The sequence below is a fragment of the Falco punctatus genome (assembly GCF_963210335.1).
Source record: "Falco punctatus genome assembly, chromosome: 5".
Classification (NCBI taxonomy): domain Eukaryota; kingdom Metazoa; phylum Chordata; class Aves; order Falconiformes; family Falconidae; genus Falco; species Falco punctatus.
Window position 1 is genome coordinate 4,919,328 of NC_137584.1, and position 17,089 is coordinate 4,936,416.

General features: G+C 44.1%; 1 protein-coding gene across 10 annotated transcripts in view; it reads left to right on the forward strand.

Annotated features, from left to right (window-relative positions):
• Nucleotides 1–17,089, forward strand: part of BACH2 (BTB domain and CNC homolog 2) — a 202,695-nt gene that overhangs the window by 108,834 nt on the left and 76,772 nt on the right. For 8 of the 10 annotated variants that reach the window (XM_080389329.1, XM_080389335.1, XM_080389328.1 and 5 more), the window contains one exon: nt 10,072–10,223. The gene's annotated coding sequence lies outside the window, so the exon portion shown is untranslated. Of the gene's footprint in view, nt 1–10,071; nt 10,224–10,948; nt 16,516–17,089 lie in introns of those variants that run through there. The other 2 variants (XM_080389326.1, XM_080389327.1) reach the window with 1 other exon arrangement.

The window sequence follows — 17,089 nt, forward strand, 5'->3', positions numbered from 1 at the left end:
GGGATGCAGACGCGTGGGAGTATTTGTTTGTTTGTTGAAAGAATCAGGAGGGGATTCACTCCATTATCCGAGTACTGGTATCACAAGGCAAGAAATCAGCGTGCTTTGAAGTTTCACTGAACCTTGATTCTTCTCCTATCTATCTCTTCCTAGAAGGAACTTCATTTTGTAGAAATGCAGGAAGAGGGGAGAAAAACCACTCTTAAATTCCCAAGATTTCCTCTGGGGGAGAAATCCCACAGGGGAAGGAGGGAACTCTTCTAATAATCTTTGCTGCATTTAATCCCAGGAAAATGCAATGAAATCAGTGCTTTCACTGAGACTTGGCAGCGTATTTTTTCCATAACAAGACCTGGTTTTAGTTTCTTTGTACTTCAGCCTGTGCCGAGTTGACTGAGGAGAGCAAAATCTGTTTTTGACAGATGTTTCCCACGATCTGGCAAATACAAATACTCCTGCGAGATGGCAGGTGGCTTGTTTACATAAGAAATGTGTTGGGTTTTTTAATTAAAAAAATACACACAAAAAAACCAAAAAAAAACAAAAAACCCCACACAAACACAAAGCAGCAATCAGATCAGTCATTCTGATCAAGGCAGTGTCAATTATTAGGCTGTAAAGGGAACTGATGACTCAACTTAGGCACAGTGCTGCGGCGGTCTCCGATTTTCGGTTTCATAACAGCTTCTTTTCAGGAATGGTTTTCATTCATATGCGACACTTAAGCGTCTCTCTGGGAGCGTGTATCATTTTGTGATTGGGATGCGAGAGACCGGCATCAGCATGCTGTGAGCCATTGTGCAGAATTTGGGAGGCATCCCCATACCTCAGGGGGATGCCCGGTGGGAGAGAGGTCCACTAACCCATCACATCGTGCGCCCGGACCACACCCGCACACCACCCGTGTTGTCAGTCACCATGTTCAATTGATAGATAAGTTCGCATCAATAAAGTTGAGAAGCACTTTTATTCAGAAAGCGAAATGTTTTGATCGGATCCCATGCTTAGTAATTCCAGCGAGCGCACTTGTTGAAACGGGTGAGTCAGAAATGGAAATGCAAAGCATTTCTCTGAACGGTGGCCGGAAATTAGCTCTGAAAACTGAAACAAAGCCCAGACCGCATTTTCATCTATTTACTTAACAATTTGAGATCTGTGAAAATCCCTTTGTCTTTGGGAGGCATTTTGAGTCCTCTCTTGTCGTACCGGTGCAGTCCTTAGGCTGGATGATGAACCACATCAGGACTGTCTGACGTGTCTTAATTTTTTAGTTTAAAAAAAGTTGAGTTCCCTGTACATGGCTTCATTGCCTGTGGTGCTGCCTGTTTCTGCCATGGTGTGTGGTAGAGGTTAGTGGAAGTATTAGGCAGGGTGGGATGTTGCAGTATTTGAGGTTGTGTAATACTGAGGAAGAAATCCAGGGAAATTGAGTGGAGTCACTCAGCTGCTTATTACCCGATGCATAGGTTATAATATAAATATATATATATATATATATATATATATATATGGCACATGGGGCTGTCTGACTGCTCCGGCACCAGGCACTCATTGGTTTGCAGCTGGCTGCTCCCCAGCTTAGCATGGAGAGGCCATGGTGGTGCCAGCCCCTCAGTTTGTAAGGACGTAGCCCTCTGTCCATGGAGAGAGAGCAGATGGGGGACATGAGTCTTTTGATCTTAGTAGACGTGGTCTTGCTGCAAAAAACTTAGAAATGAGCAAATCGGGTGGTAGATAGCAGCATTCTGGTCCTCACGCTGCATCCAAGATGTTGCTACTTTCTTCTCTGCTGGTATCTGAGCACCTGCTGCTCATCCTTGAGAGTGTCTGAATGCTTTGGGCTCGTTGCATGGCCTTGGACAGCATAGGGACTGCTTTGCTGGAAGCTGTGGTGTGATCTGAGGCCCACAAATGTAAACCACAGTGGAGAAGGACAAAGAATGCGTGTGTTTAAGGGACTTGCAATTCCCATGGCAAGGCTGGTGAAGTAGCGCTCATTTCAAAGAGAAGACAGTCTGGGTGATTTTTCTTAATTACTGTTTACCTAAATAAATAAATAATGCATATTCATGGCTTTAGCTAAAGTAACTCGTGTTGCAATGTTTACCTCTCCCAAGGATAATTATTAAGGTGGGGTGCGGGGTACAGCGATTAGTAATAAAACATTTGGACAAGATTACAGAACGTTCTGATTGGGATAGTAAGTATTGTGCTAGAAGTAAAAGCAAATGCAAAGAGCTGTCTTGAATTTTTTTAAAAAACGTTATGCTATCCAAAGAAACACGCTGAACAGAAGCAGTTTGGGTGAAGGGGCTGCGGTCTTGGAGCTCTTCAATATCACAAGGAGATTTGCTCAGTGTAAAGTTCGATTTGTTGGTAGGTTCTCCTTCAATTCCGGTCTGGAAAAAAACATTAATATTGGCATTCACACAGATCGGCGTGGCAGTAGTACTTGTCAGCACCGTTCTGAGGCTGGCGTGCATTGATTCTTAAACGGAGTGGCGGAGAGCGTTTCACCTGTTTATATCAGTAGTAAATAAACCCTTCATTTGTGTTGTGGACCTCACCCCTCAGACACACCCCCCACACATAGCCCCTCCATTTCATACAGTCCTTTGAATGAAGTTCTTTGCTCAGCTGAGAGTTTGAAATTTGGACCCATCCTTTCATGTCTTTTGGCTAAGGTTCCTTATCTGGTTAATCAGTTCAAAGAGAGCCAGTGATGTGTTCAAAGATTTCTGTGACAACTGTATGCTATTATGCTGGATGATTAGAAAAAAATCCCATAATGGTAGTTCAGTGCAGTAAACGCAGATTGGTCTTTCAGTTTAACATGCGGTAATAAGAGAACTGAGCCTTGGACAAGAGAGCTGCTGCTTAACCCTGTGCAGATGAAGCTTGCAGGCATGGTGGAGCTGGTCTGCCCCATAGCCTTGTCCAGCTCTTTTGGACTGGCAGGGGAGTGTGATCGAACAATGCAGTGCGTCTGCCCTTTCGCAGCAAGTTGGCGATGAAAAAGAGAATAGAAGATGAGCAGAAAGTAGTTAGGAGCACCAGAGTAGCCTGTGGGAGCCATAGCCTCGGAGCTCCTGGTGCAGACGGGGTGGGCTCTCCTTGCTCAACGAGGTGTCTCTCAGCCAGTCTTAGAGCAGCAAGCTGCTGTCCTCTCCAAGCCATTCTGTAACTCGGATGACTTTTGGGGATGAAAGCTTCCAGACCTCCTCCTCTAGACTAAATTGGTCCCTTCTACGGTAGCATCAGAAGTGCTGGGGACACGTGCCAGCACCAAACACGCTCGGCATGCTGCTGGCACGTGCCCCCTGGATACGCTCTCATCTAGAAACCGAAAAGCGGCTTTTCTTTGACTGGAAGTGCGGTCTGACTGTTAGATGCAGTGGAGTCTTTGCATGCGTCTGTCACTAGTGGAAGTCCCTGGCTGCGCTCTGAAACGGAGCAAGATGTCGAGGAACAAGCGCTGGTGGATGGGCTCCTTGTTCCCAGCACAGGTGGTGGGAATGCCCAGTTGACTTTAGTCCTTGCAAGGCAGCGCTGCAGCTGCTTCTGGCTGATGAATTTCCTTGACCGCATTTTCTTTCTCTGCTTCAGTAGGTCAACCTTTTCCAACTGCTGAACTGCCTGTGCTGCAGGGTCTGTGAGTGGTGTCAGTACCCCAGAAGACAAGGGTGCTAATGGTGGGACAAGGCATTCTCTTGGTCCATCTCTCCTGCAGCAGAGGGTGTGCTATAAGCATGGTGCATTTTCCCCATTGAAAAAATCTTCCTGGGTTTGCCTCAGAAAGATTTCTCTGAAACAGGAATATCCCTTTCCACTTCACCTTTTTTTTTTTATAAAAGTTTGTGAGAGTTTTGTCCACACACCTCCCACTGAAGCCAGCAGCAATGAGGCAGCCAGACCTTCATGCAGTGCCTTGCAGGTTGAGAAGGCGCTGCACACACCGAGTGCACAGCACAGTAAACCCGGTATCAGCTTGCAGCTAATTATCTGTGTATAAAAATTCCCCTGCTCGCTGTTTTGCCGTTAGAGGCTTGCTGGTAAGATTTATGACTCTGGCTAAAATGAAGTACCATTTCCTTTTTCTCATCATTACTGTGCATGGCCTCTCTGGCTTTTCTTGTTAAACAGACGTGAGTTCACCCAACAGGGAACGTATTTTTGAGGCTCTTTCCCATCACGATTTTGCCTTTCTCTTTTTCTGTTTGTTATGACCAGTGAAGATAACCCACAGAACATTTTCAGGTCTTTCAACTTTCCCCTGCTTGGTGTGAGGGTGAAGACAGAGAAGCTGAGGGGCAGCTCTTTCACGTGAGACACAGCACTGGCCCACTCTCAGCCCCACCACAGCTTGTGCCGGCTCGTGGTAGACACGTATCTCCATCAGCATGGTCCCTCTCTTCATAGTGTGATGCGCAACTGTTGCATTCAGCATTTGTATGAGCTAAAGAATGATTCCTTCACTTCACGCTAGAGCACAGGGGACCAGCTGTAGAGCTCAGAGGAAGGCTGTATTTCTCCTGCCCTTGTGTTGTGTGTGTATGTCCTCATTTCACAGGCTGAACGAAATGAGACCACTGACCGAACTTTCTGAACTGGCAGATGCAATGCTGACTTCACCCTGATCTGAAATCACCTGAAATCTAGTTTGTCTGATGTTGTAAGACAGTAGGGTTTCTTCTGACTACAGAGAAAAAAAGGGAGCAATGTTGAGCTGCTGCCATCTCTCCCAGTTGCAGTTAGATATAGTTATTTTTGTATTAGAGCTTGGGAGAAAACCGGTAGAGATGCCAGATAAACCTTCCCAAAACAAACATTTGTGTTAATACTTAAATATTGTTCATCTTTTGCAGCATTTACTTATCTGTTTCCCACATGCTGAACCTTATGGGGAGTTTTTGTAGTTGACTGTGGCCCGTTCTTTCATTCTGTATGTTAGCTGTTTTCTCGATTTCCGTTTTCTAAAATAAATTGGCAGTAAAAGCCTGACTCTGATAATCACAATGTGGGAGCATCCTTTTGGCAGGGCAGGCGTGCATTCTTGTGGTTCATGTGTGTTGGAGCAGGAGTCCCCGAGCATAAACCCAGTGAGCTGCATCATTTCATGGTCCCTTGGGAAGCACCCTTACCTGAGAGACCCAGCGCTGGCTGGTATGGTAGGGTCTTCCGAAATGCCAGGCTCAGGGACAGCAATTTCATTCTCGTCAATGAACCATCTTATTTTCTCCTGTTTGTGTGTGCATTGACCAAAATCTCCAGTCCTTAAGGAGAAATAAGCCAGATATCTGAATTTTCATCAGATCTGACACAAAGTATTAGGCTGTGACTTTTGCTGTATATTGGTTTTACTGCATGGGGCATAAATACTCGTCTGGTGTCATTCGATAATGCTGTGTAGGGGTCCTTCTCACACCATATATTAACTTCCCTTTTACACATAGCCATTCTTTCATGAGTCATGCCACCGAGATAAAATATTTTCAACAGTGATTTTATTTTGAGTGTATTCCAATGATGAAGTCATTCAGATTTTACATAAAAAGATTTACAAGTTCCTGCGGTGATGCTCTTGAACTACAGTCTCCTGCTTCTCCTAGCCCAGCCCGGTTGATATGTCACAGAGTTAACTGCAACCAGAGGACAAGAGGGGGTGGAAAATTCCCCCCATGCACATCCCCCACCTCCTCTGAGGGTTTTCCATTTAAGCCCAGTTGGTGGGGAAAATCCAGTTTGCAGACCCTGGAGTGCATCCCCAGCCACTGCTTCCCTGCTGCTTCTCTTGATGACTTCAGTTGTGGTTTCTAGCCAGACTGATTCCTCGTGTGGTTTTACCATTATCTGAACAACTGTCTGTGTCCACAGACTTGACACAGCTCACCCAGATAGGGACACACGGCAGAGCCAGTCCTCACAGTTCGGGGCACATACCCCCCTACTTCTGGTCCACACCTCCTCAGTTGTGGTGGTCTTCCGCATCCCACCTCTGGGCACCAGGGAAGAAGCTGCTGTGCCCTTCGGACTCTTGGTTTTGGCTGCCCCTGGCCAAACGTTGCATGTGAGCACAAGCAGGAGTGGTGGATTAGCATGCTCCTTCCCTTTGGAAGAACCGAGCAAGTTACTAGGGGGAAATTAAATGCACTGATAGTGAAGCAGGCCATGCATCTTTTCTGACATAGGTATTAATATCATCATGGGTTTAATTTATGGATTTCAGGGAGAGATCCTGCACTAGATGTTAGGAGCACTGCAAATGCCTTCTCAGCCTCAGGCGATCCTTCAAGCAGTTGCAAGCTACAAATGTTCCAATGAAGCTGTTTCAACCAGAAAGAAATATTGTTCAGCTTCACTTGGAAAGACACAAAACGTAAAGAAAACACCGTTGCTAATCTGTGATGGTATTGCATGTAACAGACTGGGATCCTTGACTTCACTGGGACTAAGTTGTGTGCACATCTGTGTAAGAAGCATTGCACTCCACTAAGTGAGGTGTCACTTCAGAAAACACCGGCTCTGTTTGCACTTCTGTGCTCACTTCTCCCTACTCACCGGTGTGCAGCCTTCCTTAAATATTTTTTTTCTCCTGTTCACATCTGTGAGCAGCTCACCAACTCATCGTGTAGGTTCATTTTACTTAGCGCTAATTTTATGCACCGATTGTGGACATTCGTGTGTTTACAAACCCCACTGTATATTTGTTACTCACCTCCCTCATTGGCTGCCCAGCTTCTCTGGTTTTCTTGAGCATGATAACATGAGTTTCTGTGCCTGAAAGAACTTTCATGCCAGATGGAGTAATACCCAAGTACATTCATCGTGCTTTTCTCAAATCATCTTTCTTGGTTTGTTCATTGCAAACTGAAGAACTTACCAGTTTTCCTCCTCTTAAGCATCGAAGCTCATGTTATTTTACATTAACAATAAAACCTCTCTTTGAAATGCACCCTCTGTATAACAGAAATCCAAGCTGGAAAGTGTTTTCTTGAAGTAAATACTTTTTTAGCTTCATGCTTCCTTCAGCCAGTTGCGGTGTCTGGTGTGTCTTCCTTTGCATTCTTCAGTGCTGATTTGAGCTGCCAAGCAGTACTGGAAGCCCTCAGAAAGAGGGGGAAAAAGGTAACCTGGTTCAAAAAATGCAAGAGATAGTTAACATAAGTTAAAAAACAAAACAAAAACCCCTTAGCGTGTCCCATCTGAAGTGTTGTTCTTTTTCTAGCTTTCTCTGCAGCTGTGAAGGCAGATGCTTCTTTTTAAAATAATGATAAGGTTTCCTTGCACCCCCCATGATGGCAGGAGCTAGATCTTCGTGTTGACATAGAACAATGATTTTGTGGCCTCTCATGATCCTGTAACTGATTGCCTACATATGCAGGTCTGTGCTGAGAGCTGAGACCTTGGTATGAGCAAACCTTGCAGCAGAGAGTGCGTCTTCCCCTGCCTAGGATCAAGCACTTTCCGTGCCATAAACCTGGCCAGTCAGCATGTTAAAATGCTGAAACTCCTCTTCAGTAGATGCACCATTGGCTCTTCATTTCATATTAGCTCAGTTTTTTCATGTATTCCTTGTAAATTTACAGCTGTAGCAACAGTTTTGCTTTTAATAATTTGCCCGTTTCAGAAGGCAAATTCTTTTTATCAAATGGAAAGCATGAAGAAGCCCTCATGTTGAGCGTAGGCGGGGGTTAGGTTTCATTCTACCCTAAGCTGACCCCCGGGCAGAGAGATTCCTGCTTTCGTGTTTTAGATCATGTGTAAAACCTGATGCTGGCTGGATCGTCCTGTGTAGGGCAAGAATATCTGGGGAACATGGGTCGAGATAGAGAGTGAGGCGTTTGCAGAAGGGAATGAAATGTTTGGGATGCAGCCTTACGCTTTCTACAGCAGTGAACATCAATCACACTGTCTCAGAAAAGCACAGCACTGAAAGTCTTCCTCCAGCCCCCCTTTTTTTCTTGTTCCCCTGTTCCCCACTTCTGTTTATTCTCCTTTCCTTCTGATACACGGTGGCAAGTGCAATTTGAGCTCAAAAAACTAACCTGTCCTTGAAAACACAGAGCCTTCCCTCATCTTATTTCTTTGACCATTGAGTAAACAGCAGTTATTTTTGTTCTACCAGTGATTTATGACTGAACAGATTTGGAGATTATTTTTTTCCTTTCATAGGCAATTTAGATAATGCATATTTGTGACCATAAATATTTGGTCCTCTTACAGTCTGTCAATGAATGTTATGCCGAGTTGGAGAAAATTATATAAATTGAAGAGACACAAGCGTTGTGTTCCTAGCATAGCCTCATGATTCTTTTGAAGTACCCATGTAGGTAATCTTTAAAGGTAGCAGTATTTTGAGCATCTGTTGGTAAATCATCTAGGAGGATTCCATCCAGAAGAAACTACTTGTTGTCATGTTCTCTACAAGGCTTGGAATAAAGTGCTGCAGCATCAGTGCTCTGAAAGTATTGAACTTTTTTTACCAGGGACTGCATACGTACAAAAAACCGACAACCAAACCTCTTTCATTTGCACTGATTTGTGTTTTTGTTTGTTTTTTTTTTTTTTTACTTTCTAATGGAGGCAGTAGACATTTCTTACGAAACTAGAAGATTTTACTGAAGAGTAAGTTTTTTGCAAGTTTCAGAAATTAATAGTAGTTTTAAGAAAAATAATCTAAACTTCTGGGTTTTATACTCTTTCCTTCACCTCCCTCTTCATCTAACTTCAACTTTTGGTGATTCTGCAGATGCAGCCCTTACAGTGATCCTGGGAAGACAGATACATGCCACTGCTTGTACTGCTGCTGTCCCCTTCTGTTCAAAAGAAAATAATTTTCCTTTCCACTCCCAATTGCCAGTTTTATCCCAGTAAATAGTAGTTAAGCATTCAAATTTATTTTTCCAGGAAAACAGTAAAGTGTTGGGCACTGGCGGCTTGAAAACCCCTGTAACTAAAACCAAATTACTTCTCCTTCCACAAGTATTTCCTTCCCACCCTCCTCCCCAACCACTTCAGAGCGTGACCGCTTCCTTGATAGACGGGGGAAGCCTTTCTGGAGTCAGCTGGGACTGTGCGCTGGGGGGGATCTGGGCTGTATGGGGATGCCAGGACTCGGGCGCTGGCAGGTTCACCCCCTCTCGCAGCCCCCTTCCCTGTCCCAGCGTACCCCCCTCCACAGGCTGCGCCCCAGGCCCCTGCACACAGCGGATTTGCCGTGGGCACACACACGTTTTGCTCCCTCTCCGCTTTCCTCTGGCCACAGACTAGTGCGACAGGCAGCTCTGCTTCGCAGAGGACGCACCTTGCATTGACCCGGGGATACCCAACTAGGCTGATGGTGTTTCTTCTCTGAAGCTCCCCAGAATAAAGCAGAAACAGGGGAATAAATTTGATGTTTCTCACTTAAATTCCTTGATAAAATCAAAGTGAAGCTTTGGCAAAACCCAGTATTAATTGTTATTTAAAGTCCGTTAGATTGTTTTGCTAGTTTTGTTGGAACACGTCTGTGGTGCGATGTGCGGTTTCATAGAACCACAGAATGGTTTAGGTTGAGCTTTAAAGCTCATCTGGTCCAACCCCTTGCCACGCGCAGGGACACCTTCCACCTTCCACCAGACCAGGTTGCCCAAACCCCATCCAGCCTGGCCCTGAGCACTCCCAGGGATGGGGCACCCACAGCTGCTCTGGGCCGCCCGTGCCAGTGTCTCACCACCCTCACAGTGAAGGATTTCTCAGTGCGTGTGCACGTACCTGTGGTATGGTCTGGTAGAATAATCACAGAAGTGTTGGTTTATCTGTGACGTATTCTTCTCAGGGGCCTCGTATGTCTAGGCGCTATACAAATGCAAGAAAAGCATAGTCTTTGTTGTAAGGTGTCTGCAGCTTGAAAGAGGTAGGAGGTATGAAATGGGAATAGTGTAATTGTCATGTTTAACACGAAGACCTTCTGTGTTTTAAAAAAAGGCCCCTAAACTGGTTTTAGAATTAAAGGAGGAGGTGGGGAATAAGAGGGGTTTTGTGAAGATTCAATGCTTGGATTTTTTAATGCCTGCCTTTATTTTATTTTAGGTTGCTATTGACTGAGTTGCCGGAACATTGCTCCACAAAGCTTTGGAGGGCCACTTCTTAATGGATTGCTGCAGCCTCTTAATTTCTCCATTGATCCTGTTCCCTGCATCGTGAGAACATTTTAGCCAGCACAGAACCTAGAAAAGTTACATGTAAGTCATGATTCAAATTCCTTTCTATTTAAAGAAAAAGAAAGAAAGAAAGAAAAAAAGGTCTTGGAGAGGCAAGGTGGAGGCAGTAAACATCATACTTCAGAAAAATACTGTAAAAGCTGTAATTCAACAGTAAACAACAGGTGGTGAATAAATTGTTATTGAATAGTTACTTGCTTTTTTTAACCTAAATCTTGATTGTCATTTTGAAGGCTTTTCTAAGTGTTCTGCTACCATAGTAAACCATACCAAGAAGTACTTAAAACACGTCTCTGCACGCTATCCCCCTAACTATGCTTTGGTTTTCTCCACAACTGGGAAAGTGTGCGTGCACTTATCTCGGTGTGCTGTGCCGAAGCCGCACGTGCTCTGTGTGAGTTTGGAGGCCATCCTTTGCTCAGCAGGACTGCAGGCATCCCTGTATTTTTCCCATCATAAAACCCATATCCTCCTTCGGGGTTTCCAGAATACTTCCCTTGGAGGAGCCCTGGTGCTGCTTTTCCTTTCAGCCTGCTGCCCCAAAAGGCTCTTTAAGCATCAGCTTAAAAATTTAGCTGCTTCACCTGGCTGTAGGAGGGTGGAGGAAGCTGTACACAGATTTGCTAGGGACAAAGGGGAGCTGCAGTCTCCTTCCTATCTCCTCAGTCTGGGTAGTAGTTCCTGGTGAGTGTTGCATGCTTTGATTTTTCCTCCCAAGACAGGGAATGGCTGTGGTGCTGTGCACACATTTCATCCCCTGTCGTGGTTAAGTTCTCCTCTAAAACGTCACATGGCATCAGCCTGGCATGGAATCGGAGGGCTGTTCTAGAGGGGAGAAATTGGTTTGACCGTTTTTTTTACTTTTCAGCAGTTCTAACCCTAATTCTGGGGTGGATCTGCAGGTGGAGAAACCTCTGGACCGTTACAAGGATGGCATGGATGTGGTGGTCTGTGCTGTCCAGAGGGTGGGACATCCCAGAGCTGCGAAGTCTGAAAAAAGGCTTCAGCACAATTTTATTCCATTACTTTTTAAAATAAAGCCAAATCTCATCGTGGTTGGGAGGTTTTTATCATTCAGATAGTAGTGTAGAGCAGCTTGGCAAAAGGCTGCCTGAGCCAGAGATAATACAAAATTGTGGTTCGCAGTGTGGTACTATGCATGTCCTGCCCCTGTTCGTTCACTGCAGTAACAAATCCATATGACACATTTTAATGATTAAATCAGGACAGGGCAGTGAAGCCAACCACAGCGCTCATCACTGGGCAATTTTTCTTGAATGCTTACTAACAACATTTTTAATCTTAGGAACGGATTTGTAGTACTACTTCTAAAAAAACAGGAGTGTTTTGGAACTGAAGAGTTTGTATTAGTAAGATACCTTCATTTGAGGTACTTAATTTGATCGGGTGACACTAAAAGTATTGTTTAAAACAAGAAAAGTCTATTGTGAAAGGAGGACAGGGTTTTTTAATGCATATGGAAATTCCGTTTTTAAAGAGAGGAGACAACTTTTTCTGGTATGATGACTATCAGCAAAAATAATAGTGAAGTAGTAGGCAGCTGAGAAAGGCTGGGTAGTAACAGAATTCACTGTCAAAGGGGCCTTACAACGTGTTGGTTTGATTTTATTGTCCAAAAAAGGGAGAGCATTGCTATTTCATTGTGGGCTTGGCAATATATGGTGCAGTTATTAGTTAACCCCCTGATAGCAGGAATCATTTGACTACAGGAGAGTTTTGGATCTGGCTTGAAACTTGTTTCTAGTGTTTGTCTTAAGGGAAGAAAACTTGAAAATACAAGTTGTAACAGCTAGGCAGGCAGCAAAACCTTGTTCATCAGTCCTACTTAGCACCATTCCCATGAGGCTGGAAGCCTTATTCACACTTTTTTGTAGGCTGTTCTCATGATGTTTGAAAAGCTTGTCATTAGGCATCCTGCAGATTCACTATTAAAACCCCTTTCAGAGGAACTAACTTTAAAAATGGCATCATTCTTAGGGCACTTGAAAAAACAGCCAGAAATTTAATAGACGTAAATGGAAGAAAACCTCTCTCATTCCAAGAAGTGCATAGAAAGTTTTGTCTTGCTGCTTCTTGTGCTGCAAACAATCAGAAGTCTCTATTTCCAGTGGTAAAATCAGGTCTGAGGGCCAAATAAACTTGAAAACTGGTGTAAGGATATAGGAGCTGTCATCAAATAGTGCTTTACTTTATTTTCCTTTTTCTTTCCCACCCCCCTTTTTTTTTCTTTTCCTTTTTTTATTATTCTGCTCCAGTGCTTGAGATGTGTGCTCTAACTCTCAGCACATGTATCACCGGGGTTGTAGCCGTTGTACTCCATGCCAGCAGAGGTAGATGCGAGGGCAAGCTGCTGGTTGCTTATTTAACTCTGTGTTTCCCACTGCCTGGCTTTTTGTGATAACAAACTCTGCATGTAACAATTACCTTGTTACAGCAGTTCCCATAGAAAGAAGCGAACTTTCCCTTGTTAATTAGCCCTGTTGGAAAGAGCAGTTACACAAGGTTGACCCAGCTGTGACAACCATATTCTTCTTGCTTTTCCCAGGGTGCAGTGTATTTCGTAAACAAGTTTTCCTTTCCCCGCTTCCATTTATTATTTAGTTTTTATAATACTACTAGGATGCTGATTTATGTGATTTCCAAAAAACCAATACGTACGGAAGTTTGAATTCAAAGCAGAAGGTATCTTCCTTGTTCTGACAGAGCAGATTGCAAAACCCTGTTATGGTGCGTGTGCCAAGATTAAAAAAAAAATAAGAATATCCAGGTCCTCTGGGAATTAATCCTGGACAGGTTAGACCGCGTGTATTATGAGGGAGTACACAAATTAGGGAGAAGCTGTGCTTTTCACTGAGCAGCTTACAGTTCGTTATCCCAAACGGTCACTAATGGCAAAGCATGGATGGGGCTTTGCTCAGGTGCTGGGGACATGGCTGTGCCTCGGAGCAGATGCTGGGGCAGGGCTGCTGGCATCCCCGCGGAGGTGAGTGGTGATTCCTAGCAATTTCCACACTCTGCTCACGTTTCTCGCTTAGTTTTACCCCATGTGTTTTCCTTTAAAAGCAGCAAAAATAACATACTAATCAATGGTAATCTGCATCTAATAAGTTGTCCTAATTTGTCATGCTTATCTATCCAGTGTTGAGAATTCAGCAAGCGCTGCTAAGTGCTTTGTTCGGGGGAAAAAAAAGGCAACCCAAAATGCAGAAACCTCTGCACACAAATTTCCTATTTGCTAGGTATGAGTTCCTCAGAATATTTCAAAAAAAAATTAAAAAAGATTTCTTGAAATCTGTCCTACAACCATCTGTAGGCAGATGTAAATAATGTAAAATTTTAAGATGCAGATTTTTAGTGATTAAATGTCTGTCACCCGCCTACCACCACAGCCTGGGAAAAATGTGTCTTTTTAAAAATCTGCATCAAAAGGTCAGGTAACTTGACAGAGTTAAGAAGGAAATCAGATTTCTGAAGGCAAAGTCGCATCCCTTTGAACATTGACTTATCAAATACTCCTAACTCTTCGTACCAAATCCAGTTCTCAAGCGCCATGGCTGTACCTGAGGACAGGGATGGTTTTATCCTACTGGGGTTTGATGTAAGACGTGGCCATGTCTGAATTTCATGATTTTTCTGGTACATTTTCCTGTTGGAGTGCTGTTTTTATAGTGGAGAAGGCATTTTCTTACCCATTTTATAGTACTGGCATATGAGGGCTCTGCACCTCATGCATCATCACGTGGAGCATCTCCTGCCCCGGGGAGCTTCACGACCTCCCGTGGCATGCTGCCCTGGGTGTTGTGCTGACAGGCACCAAAGAGCATTTTCCTGCAGACTAGGGGAAATCTTCTTTGCCACTAATTAATCCAGTTACTCCTACTGCCCCCACGTTGAGAATACATAAAGCTGTTGACCACTGCCAGCACTGCGTCGGTCCCTCGTTGTGATCAGGTGCTCCTCGGTGCCATCAGTGCCTCTGTACTTGAGGCAGGCTGCACCCCCAGTCTGAGTGGCTGGGGACAGCTTTTGAGAAGTGTTTGCAGCAAATACATCTGTTGATTAAATACATTTTTAATGTATATATACATATGTGTGTATATATATAAAAATAACAGTTATATATGAAAAACACAATTTTAAAAATAGATATATATGGACAAATATAATCAGTATGGTCTGGAAAGTGCCGGTGTAGCTTCGTGTGCACACACGTGTGGGCAGTGATAGGACATCCCACTCTGGATTTTTCTGACCAGAGGCATCCCTGTCTGGGTACACATGGTGACCATGGGCTGTATGGCCCGAAGGAGCATCCTGCTTGTGCTTAGCTGAGCCCATGGGGGAGGACGGTGGTGTTTGTTGCAGTATAGCGCGCCATATGAAACCAAATTTATTCCGACACCTCTCACCTTTGCTGCCATTGACCACAAGTTTGTTTGTTCCTCACCCCAGTGGTGCGATGGGCCGCGTGGGTACGCGGTGTCACTGATCTGTTTACTCGGTGTTTCCCACGTGGCTGCCATGTTGTGGTGAGGACTTCTATTTTTCGCTGTGACAGGTGACAGCCCGGGTGCGTGTGTGTGTCAGCCTGAGGGACTGAGTCACAGCCCTCCCTCCGCCCAGGGCCAGCGGCACTTCCCCTTACTGGGGTGGGGGGTGGGGGCAAGATGCCAGCCCATCTCCACAGGACGGCTTACCTGCCCACATGTTGCTTTATTTTTTTATTTTTTATTTTTTTTTTTTTAATTTTTTTTTTTTTTACAGAAAAACTGAGAGGTGGTGATGGCAAGATCAACTTTCTCTGTAACCCAAACCAGTGAAAAGTAAAATCCATCTCACCACAACAGTTTTGTTTTCACTGCTGGTTCAATCTGTCCTCTCCCTCTGGCAGAGCCCTGCACAGTCATTCAGTGCCCGGCTTGGGGGTGGTGTGGTTGTTAGCTCAGTGGTGTATGACCCATTTATTTTCATAATACTTAGATACCCGTGCTTCTGCAGCATTCAGCGCGCAGATCCTACGACCTAAATCCTCGCCAGAGAAGCACACACCTGATCTCAGCAGTGCGCGTAGAGAGCAGCCGGCTCTGCGCTCGGCTTGCCGGGGGCTGAGGGAAGGTGATGGGCCATTGGGTCTGGTGGGCAATTAATGACCAAAGGCAGGTAAAGGTACATTTTTCCAGGGCTGGCACTTTGTCTTAGTTTATTTTGTTAAATATTGATTGCTAGTTTATGGGACGTGTTTCCTGTTATAATTTGCAAAAAGTTGAGAAATAAAAGTGTTGTAGCGGATGCTTCTCTGGCTATAATAACTTGCATTTTCAGAGACAGCAAGGTAATTAATGACATGAGATTGTTGACTCGTCTTTCCCCCGTCGGCAGATGTGGCATCACCTGTACTCTTGTTGGGTCTGGTCTTAAGATGGACCTTTTTCTGTATTTCTTCTTTACTCAGCTAATTGAGTTAGCTTTCTGCAGGTTTTCAGATGATAACCAGGTTCGTTCTTGTGTTGCTTTTGGTAAATGGAAAGAATCAGGCATAGGACAGACAGGAAAGTAAACTGGCATCGTAGTAGACCTGGGAGTTTTAGGTATTAAATTACAGAATAATTTGCAAAGTGACTTGAGTTAAAGTGGATTTAAACACAATGAAATCATCCTTGACAGCAATTTGTTTGAAGTTCTTCTACTGTTATGAGTGTAAAGGGATTTTTTTCGTAATCACCAGTTTCTGGGTAAAGTATTCAGCATAATTTCTCACAGGTGAGTGAAGCATTAACTCCTTGTACCTCAGTAGTTTGGGCAGTGGGGGAAAAAACTGAGAGTTAGGGAGAGGCAACTCCTCCATTTCATCATTCAAAAACTGGTCAGTGGTCAGCTAACTTGGAAAAGGACTCTACCAGGTAACTGGGAGAAAGCAGTTAATTAAAGGTATGAAAATCCAGCAGGATCCTTGACAGTGGATACACACTGCGTACCAATAGCTGTCCTTGATGCTTAACAGAATGTAATGGCACTGTAAATACAAACTGGAAAAAAAGTAACAGCCATTAGCTAGTTTGCATCCCTTGTTCAGATGAGCCATGAGTTCTGGGGTTTTTGCATTTATATACTTTTGCTGTAGGTGTTGGAAGTGTGGGTGGCCATGAAAAAGCAGTGGTTACAATAAGATTTTCCATTTATTGCCCTTTGTGTACAACTAAAAATAAGATTCAAATGCTTCAGAATTTGTAGAGCAAGCATAATTCTTCTCTAGCTCTGATGACTGGCTTGCCTGCGACTTCAGCTTTGTCTGGTGAGTCCTAGGCTTAAATGCTTGTACATGGGTCTGTGTTGGAAGGAGAGGCAGAGTTTACTTGCGGTGTGGTCTAACTATGTTAATTCATCAGCTTCTTGCTTTAAAAAAGAAAAAAAATAGAGTTAGGCTTGGAGCATAAGTAAGAGGTAGTGATGAAAGAACTTTGGAAGAAGAATTGTTCTGCTCTCTGGAAAAAGCAGCTTTGGAGAGGACTGAAAGATCCTTAAAATCAGCCCTCCAGAACGTCACTGTTGATCCAGAACTTCATCTTCTGGCAAAGAAAGAGAAAAATAAGGGAGGGGGGTGGGGGGGTGGAAAGGAGAACTATACAAAACTGCTGATCATCAAGGAACAAATTCTCAGGGTTAACTTTTGGCACCTAAAATCCTTTTGCTTTGTTTTTTAGGGTGACAGTATTGAAATATGCTGTCTTGGTAGATTTTCCAGGTAGTTGTACTGGTTAGGAACCTACTAAATTAGTTGCAATATCTTGAGCTACTAAATCTGCTCTGACCACGTTAATTGGTAGTTCAGCTTGTGGCCAAGAGAAATATTCAAGAGAGACGTTGTC